This window comes from Cornus florida, unplaced genomic scaffold, assembly GCF_030987335.1.
Source record: "Cornus florida cultivar Cherokee Brave unplaced genomic scaffold, ASM3098733v1 CherokeeBrave_3.0.0_Hap2_Chr04, whole genome shotgun sequence".
In the NCBI taxonomy this organism is placed as follows: domain Eukaryota; kingdom Viridiplantae; phylum Streptophyta; class Magnoliopsida; order Cornales; family Cornaceae; genus Cornus; species Cornus florida.
This window is the reverse complement of record NW_026775574.1, coordinates 63,945,170-63,956,777: the sequence shown is the minus strand read 5'-3', so window position 1 is coordinate 63,956,777 and position 11,608 is coordinate 63,945,170. Positions and strand designations below refer to the sequence as shown.

The 11,608-nt window shown below is 35.5% G+C and overlaps 1 non-coding gene across 1 annotated transcript; it reads left to right on the top strand.

Moving 5' to 3' along the window:
* The first annotated feature begins 5,893 nt into the window (after positions 1 to 5,893).
* On the top strand, positions 5,894 to 6,002 carry LOC132305880 (small nucleolar RNA R71). Its single transcript, XR_009481727.1, has one exon. It is a non-coding gene; the product is annotated as a small nucleolar RNA R71 (small nucleolar RNA).
* Positions 6,003 to 11,608: the final 5,606 nt, after the last annotated feature.

The following is an 11,608-nucleotide window of genomic DNA, read 5'->3' as shown; positions in this document are numbered from 1 at the left end:
GTGTAGTTGTAAAGTAGTTGCCTTCGTTACATAGATGGGAGGACAATCCATGCTTGTTATTGATATTCCATGCTTTTGAATGCAAGTAGCATATGTCTCTAACCTTGTGTTGTGTTTGGATTGTGAGCTTAATGGAAGGATTAATGGCTTACATTGACATATTGTGCTTTTCACTATGTTGCTTAGACAATGTATACTTAATGGGTCATTCTTGCTAATTGAATCAACCAAACACACACACACCAATGTTACAACACTTGTTTTCCCCTCATTAATCATTTATTAAGGATGTAGAAAAGCTATGCTTAGTGGTAATCTTTAAAACTTAAGATTTCTCTCTCTCTTACTTACTCTCTATTGCATTCAATTATTTACTTAGTTTAATTTGCTCTCTAGTTTAATCCAATCAACTAATTCTTCTTTGATCATTCGACCTACTAACCCTAATTGTGATTCCACAATTCAATACGACCCACCAATCCCTTGGGACGATCCCTACTTGCCCTAACTATATTTTTAGTAAAGGTAGTAGTGGTGATTATAAATGTAAAACTTGGCCTTCACCTTAATGCACACTCTTAAGCTATGTGGTAGGATGACCTCCATTTCACCCATTTGGTATATTCTTTCCATTATCTGTTGCTTTTTTGCACATTGAGGACAATGCAAATATTAAGTTTGGGGGTGTGTTAGCATATTTTACATGTTACACCTATTTTCTATGTATGTGGTATGATTTGAGAGTCCTGGGCTATGATTTTGATCTTTTGAGGACCATGATACCTAGAATTTAAAAATTGCTTGACTTGAGAGTTCAATACTCCTTGTATGCCTTGTGGATTCCATTTAGGAGTAAATTTTTTGAAATATTGATATCTTGTTTACATTGGTGGTCCACATCATCCTAGTTTTGTGATTATTTTGAGATCCACTCTAGGATTCTATACTAGCACAAGCACACACTAGCATTCATTTGTGGGGTACATGTTTGTTGACTATTGATTTGGTTATATCCCAATTAAGTTAGTAGTGTATTAAAAGCTTTCATTTTGACAAAAGTGGATAACAATCCCTTTTCATTGAGTAGCCAAGATTCTAGCCTCATCAAGCACTGAATTTCTCCACCGAAAGGTAGAGGGCCCAAACTCTAGGTTAATAACTTGAAAAAAAAAAAATTGCAAAAGCAAATAAAAAAGTGAGGACCTCTCCCAAAAGGTGAGAAGTGGGAAATGATTAGATGAGGTTGTTTTAATTTGTAGCCTAGTTGATTTGAGCTTGTAAGTCCTTAGGGGTGTCTCAACAACTAATGCCCTAAAGCCATCCGGTTTGGGAGTCATTGACCTAACGCTTGACCTCATGGATCGCTAGAAAGCTTAATAAATCAACACATTGCACTATGCTTCCATCTTTGATCCTTAGGATTAGTAAAAAAAAAAAAAAAAATTCGAGTGAAAAGAATAAGCGCACCTAGTTGAATAAAGCTTTAATAAAAGGTCGACTCTTTGTCTTGATGATCGGTATTAGATTTATGTGCTAGTTTGAGGTTAAGGATGCGATTATTTCATTAGTTAGCTTAGATAGCAACATATTTGATGCCGGTTTACTTAAAAAGGATTCTAGAGTTGTTTTGGTTTGCATGATCATTATCTTGATGTGTGGAGGACCATACTTGCTTGCTTGATGTTGAGATTTTGGAAAATTACTTGGAAAGGGTTGAAAAATTGCATACTTTAGGCAGTTTTCTCCCAATACTTATTGTGTATATTAGTGCCTCTCTTGTGAGAAAGAGCTCAATGTTTGTGGGTATCATTTCTGGAAACGCTCGCGAGACTTCACTAGTCCACTAGGGGTAACTCAGGGGTTCAAAAGGCTTATTGCATATACTAAACGCAATCGTGTTCCCTACGAAAATGGCGCTATCATTTTATTGCTTTCTAGTTCATAGTTACTTAGTTGTTTATTTCTCTCTTCTTATTATAGTCCATTGTTAGGGACTAGCAAAATCTAAGTTTAGGGGTGCGATAAGTGCTCATATGAGACGCATTTTAGCACCTAAGCTAGGGTATTTTAGTCCATTCATCTATCTTACTTTCATGTCTTAAGTACTTATTTGTGTTATTGCCTATTTCAAGTTAATAAAGTTCAAACAGGCTAATAAGAGCCATTTAGCTTAATTTTGGAGCTAAGGAGCAAAGTTGGAAAGAAGCCAAGAAAATGCATCTGAGGAACTTCGATCGATCGAAGGGAAGTCCCAATCGATCGAAGAGGTCTACAATCGATCGAAATGAGGTGATGCCAGCTCAGCCAATTGGATAAAGCCTGGAAGATATTTTTGAGCCACATTAGCTTCGATCGATCAAAGCTAAGTGTTTGATCGATCGAACATCGTTGATCCTTCTGGTAGTGAGTTGTCTAATTTTCGAGCGATCTGATTTCTACCTAACTTGCATAGCTGCGAATTTCCTCCAATCAGAGGCTACATTTCTGCCTTAGTGAGCAAGTAAAGCCTTGTAATTGATTCATTGAACATAGTAGAGAAAAATATCATAGTTCTATCTTACAAAATATAAAAAAAAATAATAATTCTCTCTCTAGAATTAAGGTTCTTGAGGAAAGCAAGAAGGAAGATGATGAAGCCTACTCCCAAGCTAGCCCTTGAGGGCTCCATGACCACTTCAATGAGTGGCTAAATCATTCTCTTGGGGCTAGAGATAACCCCTAGGCTTGCTTCCTAAACCTAGCTTTTGTATATTTTTGGGGATTTTAGTTGTAATGAATGTTTTGACCATGGAAATATATTGATCTTGTAATTTCTACTTGATTTGTATAGATTAATACTTCCAATTACTCATTTAATTACATCGTTATGTCTATGTATGGATTATTGAATGTTCATCTATTTTTCCTCTAAATTTGTTAATATTGATGCATGTCTATGTGTATTGATGTTAGTAATCTAGTGATGGTAAAAAATAGTGCTTAATTGAATATTCTTGTGATTTATTTGATGGTTCACACTTGTTTCTTGATGGATTGTACCACACCTCTAGTTTAATTAGTTTAATTTTCATGTCTCTAGCCTAGTTGTAGTGTAATTGCTTTAATTTCTTAGATAGGTGGATAATTCATTCTTATTTCTTGATGTTCCATACTTATGAATACAAAGAGTACATGTCTCTAAATTATTGTGTGTGTTCTAATTGTGGTTAATTGAATGGTTATTGGTCTTATTTGATAGGCTGTGCTATTCACTAGATTGACCAGACAATCTATGCTTATTTACCATCCATGCTTCGTTTCAACTAGTGACACACACACACACACATTTTCTTTACAACTTAAATGTCCCCATTAATTTATAATTGCTAGTGTTTGGTGAATAAAGCTTAGTGGTGACCTCTAAACCCCAAGACCTTTGTCCTATATTTTTTCCCTATTTTCTAGATTGCTTCTTTTTACTTGCATTAGTTTTAATTGTATTATAGTTTAATTAACCAATCACCATCAATCTTGATCATTCTACCTACTAATCCGACATTAATTTCCAAGCACAAATACACATCCTTTTCCTTGGGACGATCCTTACTCACCCTTGCTATGTTTTTAGTGAAAAGTGGTAGTGGCATTCTAGAAATTTAGACTTGGCCACACTCTTTAGCTTGTTGTTGCAAGTACGGCAAAAAGCACATACCCACTGAATGGCTTTGCACTTGGCAAGGCAATGTCTTTCAAAGATTCGGTTGGATTAATAGGAAACTTAATCTCTTTATCCTTTTTGTCAACTTCCACATTGATCGATATATCATCATTCACTAAGGTCGCCTTAATGACTTAATGCTCAATATTACAAGGAATGTTCTCATAAATTGGATTGGCCATTGGTGGACTTGTCACTTCTTCCTTTTCTTGATAAGAAAGAGTACTTGCAATTGGAGGAAGAGGTTCTTTTGAGTTTTTCAATGGTGGAAGTCTAAGATGGCCACGGAGTTCATTAGAGAATTCACTTCATATATGGAGTTTTCAATGTCAAATGCGTTTATATTTAAGTGAGATAGGCATGCTTTAAGAGGATCTTCAGAAGGAATGGAAGGAACGGAAGGAATAGCTTCTTTAATAATTTCATCCACGAGGAAAAACTCGCCTTCATCGATGGGATGTTGGCTCGTGTTGAACGTATTAAGCTTAACCATCATATTGCCAAAAGAGATGTCCATAATGCCGGATCTACAATTGATGGTGGCATTAGCAGTGGCAAGGAATGGTCTTCCTAGGATGATGGGGATGTAAGTGGTGGGATTTGGTACTGGTTGGGTGTCAAGCACAACAAAATCAACCAAGAAGTAAAATTTGTCGACTTTTATGAGGCTGTCCTCAACAATTCCCCTTGGTTATTTTGTAGACCTATTGGCTAGTTAAATAACTACCGAAGTTGGCTTAAGGTCTCCCAAACCTAGTTGAAGATACATAAAGTAAGGAATGAGGTTAACACTTGCCCCTAAGTCAAGAAGAGCCCTATGGACCTCATGGTTCCCTATGGTACAAGAGAAGGTTGGAGCGCCGGGGTCTTTGAACTTAGGTCAGGTGCTAAGCTTAATGATGGAGCTCACTTGCTCCTTGAGAAGCACTTTCTTAGGGCTTTGTCCCTTGTTCTTCCTCTTTTGAGTATACAAGTCCTTCAAGAATAAGGTGGAATTTACTTAATTGAATCTAAAAGAGTAAGGTTGATTTTAACTTGTTTAAAAACTTTCATCATGTCATGGATTTTTCCTTCTTGGCTCGAGAATGAAGTAGATTTTAAAGCTTGAAGAAATGGAGCTTTTGGCTCATAAGGCTTCTCTACATGGGAGGAAGATAATGATGGAATTTGCTCCTTAATGTGACCATTTGTCCCTAGTGAAGTAGGAATGGAATTAGGAATGGTAAATGGGCTAACACTTGGTTGCACCAGAACACTAACTCCACTAGGTCTCTCAACTTTGTTATCAATTTTTCTCCCACTTCTCAAGGTGGAAATGGAGTATGCCTTTTGGTTAAGTTTGGGTTGAATAGGCCCTTTCCCTTTCATTGATTGAGTCATTTTCCCTGTTTTGGCTTCAAGCTTTGCAATTGATTGAGAATGTGAATGAAACACTTCATTTTCCTTTCGAAGATCACCCAAGCTTCCAATACTTTGTCCTCAAAAGTGGGATTTCAAGGATGCTCTTGAGGTGGATGAAAGTAAGATTGATGATTTGAGAATTGAGGATTGGAGTATTGATTCACATTTGGAGGAGGATAATATGGAGAGTGGTATGCTTAAGAGTCTGCATTACAGATGTGGGGAGGCACATACTTTTCTTGAGAATTTTTATGAAGAGGAGGAATGATACTTCCTCCTTGATTTCTCCAAGAAAAGTTAGGATCACTCCATATGGGATTGTAGGAGTTGAGATATGGATTACTTTCTGGATGAATGAGCGTGGCATTGACTTGGTCTTGATACTCACTTGGAAAACTTTGTCTAAGAGGACAATTGGAAGTATTGTGAGTATAACTAGAGCAAGTTATGCACATCACACTTTGAGAATGAAATGAGTTGGATGATTGATTTGCCGGGTTTTGGCTTAAAAGAAATTTATCAAACCTTTGAGTAAGAGTGTCAACCTTGGCGGCAATCTCCAGGGAACTCTCCACTTGAGAAAGACTGGAGGTTTTCTTCCCTAATCCATTCAAATTTTGGCCAAATCAGGACGATGAAGAACAATGCATTCAATTTTCACTAATGCGATAAAAAAGATGCCAAATATCATCTTCATTTTTGTCTAAATAGTCGCCTCCACATAAAGCATCAACCAAACCCTTTTGGGTATCAGATAAGCTTTCATAGAAGCAGTGAACTAATTGCCCCTTAGAAATGTTGTGATGTGGACACTTTCGTAGCAAATCATTCAAACGCTCCCATGCTTCATGCAAAGGTTCTCCCTTGCTTTGGGAAAATTAATAGATAGAAGCTCTCATAGCATAGCATCAGTTCTACTTGCAGCGTAAACTTTTTTTAGGAATTCATATTGTAGTTGAGCCCAAGATGTGATTGAATTTTTCCTCAAGTTGTTGAACCAATATTTAGCCTTTTCCCGAAGAGTGAAAGGGAAAAATTTTATTTTTAGGACTTGCTTCTTCTGGAAGATCCATGATGTTCATAGTTGAACAAACTTCTAAAAACTCAACCAAATGTTTATGTGGTTCTTTATTGCTTAACTCATAGAAAAGGGGGCACATTTGGATGGTTATGGGCTTGATTTCATAATGGTGTGCCCGAAAGTTTAGCAACCGGATGCATGTTGGTGCATTGTTTTCATTGGGAGTGTAGTGATCCCGAAGAGATAATTAAGGATTGAGAGGATACAATACATGATCTTGAGGATGGATTTGTATTATTAGAGGTTGTTGCATTTGATTAAGTTATGGAAACACATTAGGATGGGGAATGCTCAAGGTAGATGCACACCTTGAGGTAGATACCTATTAAGAGGGTGATACACACCTTGATTATCCATAGGCCTTAGATCTTAGAATTGGTTCTCCAGTAAGTGTGGGATAGTCAAGAATGGGAAGAATTCTCCTAGAACTACCACCTAACACTAAATGGATGATTCAAGATTGACTACAACAACTTGATAACAAACCATAACAATAATCAACAACAATTCACCACCTCCACACATGATGTTCCCATATTCCCATGTTATATCAATGCACAAAATTAAATTACCTCCACACGGGCCGATGCTTTCTATCAAGAAAGTAATAACCTCCTTTTGGGCTTATGCATAGATAAGAATTTAAACAACGTGATAGCCTTGACAAGGGCTATCTCGCAAGCATATAGAGAATTGAACAATTATAGTAAAAGAAATTCAATGAAGCTCATGAAGGTCCGTAGCAACAACATCACAATGGTGCCAAGATCTATTGCTTGCTCCTCTTTTTTTTTAAGTACCTAATTGAACAAGAGGGATTAGTAAGAAAAGAGTAATTTAAAGAAAACAATCAAATTAGCCCTAATGCCTAATTTAATTCCAACTAAACCGTCAATCCCCGGCAACGGCGCCAAAAGTATGATGAACCTTAAGGTGTGTGCACAAAATAATGCAACACTCTTTGATTTTAGAAAATAGTTAGTTCGAAGCGGACAACATAGTTTACATTTATAAACCACTAGACACTTATACTATGTAGTATGAAGTGAGAAAGGATGGTTCCTAAGGGATTGAACACGTGTTAGAATTTAACTTGACTTTAATGCTAATTAGATTGCAATGGTGAGAGATAGAGGGAGAGAAAGAGAAAAAGAGTTTGGTGAAGTGATTAAGCTAGAGTTCAATTGAAAGCATGGAAATGGAAATGATAATGCAAGTAAATTAAACTACATTAAACTAAGGATTAAAGAAATAAGAAGAGAGTCTTAGGGTTAGGATTCACTACTAAGCTCATGAAATTAACCATCTATTTTCAATTAATGGGGGAAACCATTAGTGTAATTATAGATGTGGCCACATTATCATCACAAATCACAATTGTAAGCATAAATTATCAACATCAAGAATGAGTTGTCTACTTAACGACAATTACACTAAAGTGTAAAACCCATTCAAAACTACGTCATAACCCACCATACACATTCACAAATGTATCCAATAAGAGCATACATCATTCAAGAGGATAATACTAATTGTAATTAGAAGCGTGGATTAACATAATCAAGCACAAATTGCCTACTTAACTACAATTAACTAATGACAAGTAAGCTAATTTGTAGAACAACTCATCTAGATTAAGCATTATTCATCAAATTAATTGACAATTATATCCAATAATTACTATGCCATGGCCATCACTAAACACAACTATAAGAAGTATCTAGTGTAGAGTATAATTCTTAATTAATCACACATAGATATGCAATTAACATATAGAATTAATGAAAAAATTATTCTTTTATCATCTAATGAAGAGTAAAATCCCTGACTAATTATACATAGACATACAATCAACTTAGAGATTTCAATTGAAGAATTTATCAATACAAGCCCTAATTTGTCAAATCAAACATGTGTGTGTATATATATATATATATAAATCACAAGGCCATACATTTAACTACAACAATATAATTCCCCAAGAATAGAATTACAAAGGTTTAGTTTACATGAACTTAGGGCTCATCCAAGCCCTAAGTAAAGAACTAGCTCATGGAGGAGATGATCATAGTGTCAACAAGGCCAATCCTTATCTTTTGGCTCCTTCTTCTTCTTCTTGGAATTTTGTAGAGAGAGAGTGTGTGTGTAGATGTTCTTGGTGTTCTTATGCCTCCATTTTTCTTCTTTCTTCTAACCCTAATTCTAGAGAGAGGATTCTCTCTAACCTACTAATAGAGAGCTAAATTAAAAACTAAAAGGGAACCCCTCAAAATGGTTCATTTCTACCTTTAATACCAAGATTTTGGAGGCCAATAGGTCAGAAAATGAGCCCAAAACAAGCCAAACCCGTAACCTAAAAATGATAAATGATTGCTGCAAGCGAGCATGGCGTTTGGATGTGGATTTTTGCATCCAGATGCAATGCATCATCGAACTTGCATCCGGACGCAAATTTTGGCGTATGGACACTATGCATTTTTCAGGTCATCTATGGCGGGAAAATGCATTTTTCGGACCCAAGTGCGCATTTAAACCCGTTAAGCTTAGGTATTCTAGGACCTTTATCTATCTTATTTTCCCGCTTTAGACTAATTTCATGTTAATTTCATTTTCAAGAACTTATCCCCAAAATAAGCCAATTCAGCAAAATAAAAGCATTAAAGAAGCAATCTTGAGTTGAATGGAAGAAAGGAGCAAAGTGGAAGCAGAATGAAGCATAGTGGTGGAGAAGCATCAAGTTCGATCTATCTTAACATTACTTTGATCAACCAGGAAGTGATCGATCTAGGCATTTGAAGATGGATCCAAGCTTTTGTCTTTATTCCAGAGATCTCACCATGTTCGATTGATCCAACATTTCTCAGATCGATCGAAAAGATTCGATCTTATCCTTTTGTACTACCTTATCTACCACTTTTGTCTCTTTCCCAAAATATCCCATAAATATCTCAAATTTGTCTTTATCCAAAAAGGCGCCGCCAAGGAAAGATCGATCCAGCTAAAGTTTGATAGATCTCAGCTATGTTCGATCGATCTAACCCTCTCAAGTGCAAATTAAATCAAAAGCTAGCTCATTAAAAGTTGCCTCATAGTGCAATCATTGGAAGAACCGTTGTGTACGAGTCCAGACCATTGGGTGTGACACTTAAGCTACCTATATAAGGATTTGAGCTAATTTTTACACATATCATATCTTAGATAGAAGAATACCACCATTCTATATCATATTCTTAGGGAGCAAGAAAAGAGAGGAGGCTAGAGACACATTCTTGGGAGTTCTTCCATCCACCTTAAGGAGAAGAGTATTTCTACCAAGGAGATAGCCCTTGAGGGTTGTAGGACTACATCAATGAGTGGCTAAACATCTCCTTGGGGCTAAAGTTAGCCCTAAACATGCCTTCTATATCTTGATTTATGTATTTTTGTGGGCATTTGTGTTGTAATACTTGTCTTGACACTTGCTTTATATATGAATCTTGTTTATTCAATGATTTGTGTGGTTTAATACTTCCAATTGAGCATTTCATTCTATCTATAAGTCTATGTATGCTACAATAGATATTCATGTGTTTATCTCTACCTTTTGTGTTGTTGATGCATGTCTATATGTGTTGATGCTATAGATTTGGAGATTGTCAAGACATAGTGCTTAATAGAATAATCTTATGGTTTATTTAATGGTTCATACTCATTTCTTGATGGATTGTGCCACTCCCTTAGTTTAATTAGTTTAATTTTCATGTCACTAGCTTAGTTATAGTGTAGTTGCCTTAGTTGTTAAATGGGAGGACAATTTATGCTTGTTGTTTGATGTTCCATACTTATGAATGTAAGTAGTACATGTCTCTAACCATGTGATGTGTTTGGATTGTGAGCTTAAAGGAAGGATTAATGGCTTAGTTTGATATATTGTGCTATTCATTGTGTTGTTTGGACAATATATACTTAATTGGTCATCCATGCTTGTTGAAACAACTACACACACTCACTATTGCTGCAACACATGTTTTCCCCTCACTGATTATGAATTGAGTGTATAGAAAGGTGATGTTTAGTGGTGACCTTTAAGTCCCAAGACCTCTCTCTCTTATTTTCTCTATCCTTTATTTACTTGTTTTACATTGCACTTGATTAGTTTAGTTTGTAGTTTAATCAACCAAACCAACCACATTTTGATCATTTGACCTACTAACCCTAAAGTGTTTCCAAGTTAATACGACCCCCAATCCCTTGGGACGATCCCTTCTCACTCATACTACATAGTATATGTGTTAAGCGGTTTATAAATTTTAAACATGGTGCCCACTTGACACTAATTCTAAACTCAAAGTGGTGTGCTTTATTTTGTGCATACACACTAGAAGCCACCAGATATTGTTAGTCCCTAGCAATAAAATAGGCACGAAACAAGTATACAAGACATAAGTATACTAAATGAAATCAAAATACAAGAAGCACGTATACGAAGCGGAAGTATACTAGATAGAATTTAAATACAAGAAACAAGTATACAAGCTCAAGTATACTAAATGAGGTCTAAATACACAAAGCAAGTATATAAATTCAAGTATACTAATTGAGTTTTAAATATATGAAACAAGTATACAATTTCAAGTATACTAAATATAATTTGAATACACGAAGCAAGCACCAAATAACAAGCTACAAGACAATGGAACATGAAGTTGCAAAGAACCAAATGCAAAGTCCATCCAAAGATAGCTTGGACTACAACGAGTAAGAAAATAACTCAAAGGAAGAAAGTAAGAATACCTCAAAACATAAATGATCATGGACAAAGCATGAAGAAAAGGGTAGATAGGTTGGTGAGTGTTTAGGATTCATTGTCAATGTATTTATGAATACATTTGAAGTTCATCTCTATAGGACCATGCATATCATTCATCATTCATATATTTCTATATCAATTAGCAATAAACTATGCACTTCATTCATATATAATTGACATATGGAGTCTTTGCTAAAGAATGAGTTAGTTCAACCTTCCTTAAGCTTTGAAAGAACTCATCGCTTATGCTAGAAATGCTAAGATCATGCACATCAATCACATGATTCATATTGGTCAAAGATTAAGGCATATGAAGCCTTCATTACCATGCCTTAGTAAAGGACATTAGGACCCTAGTATGCACCTCGTGAAAAACTGTGTTATTGGTTAAGTACGAAAAATGGCTAAGTGTGAAAAATGAAATTTTGAAATAATGATTATTTCAAAATAATTTTTTCCAGTAATTGCTCCTTGTACTTCAAATAGCCTAAACTGATTTTATCAGAATTTATGAGTATATCTACATTGGTCTACATAAGGATTCATATTTATCAAAACTGTCGGAAATCCAAATTTTTATTAAAACTGATTTTTTACATTTTGATTTAGTTGGATTTCAATTTTCTTATATTTTTTATTA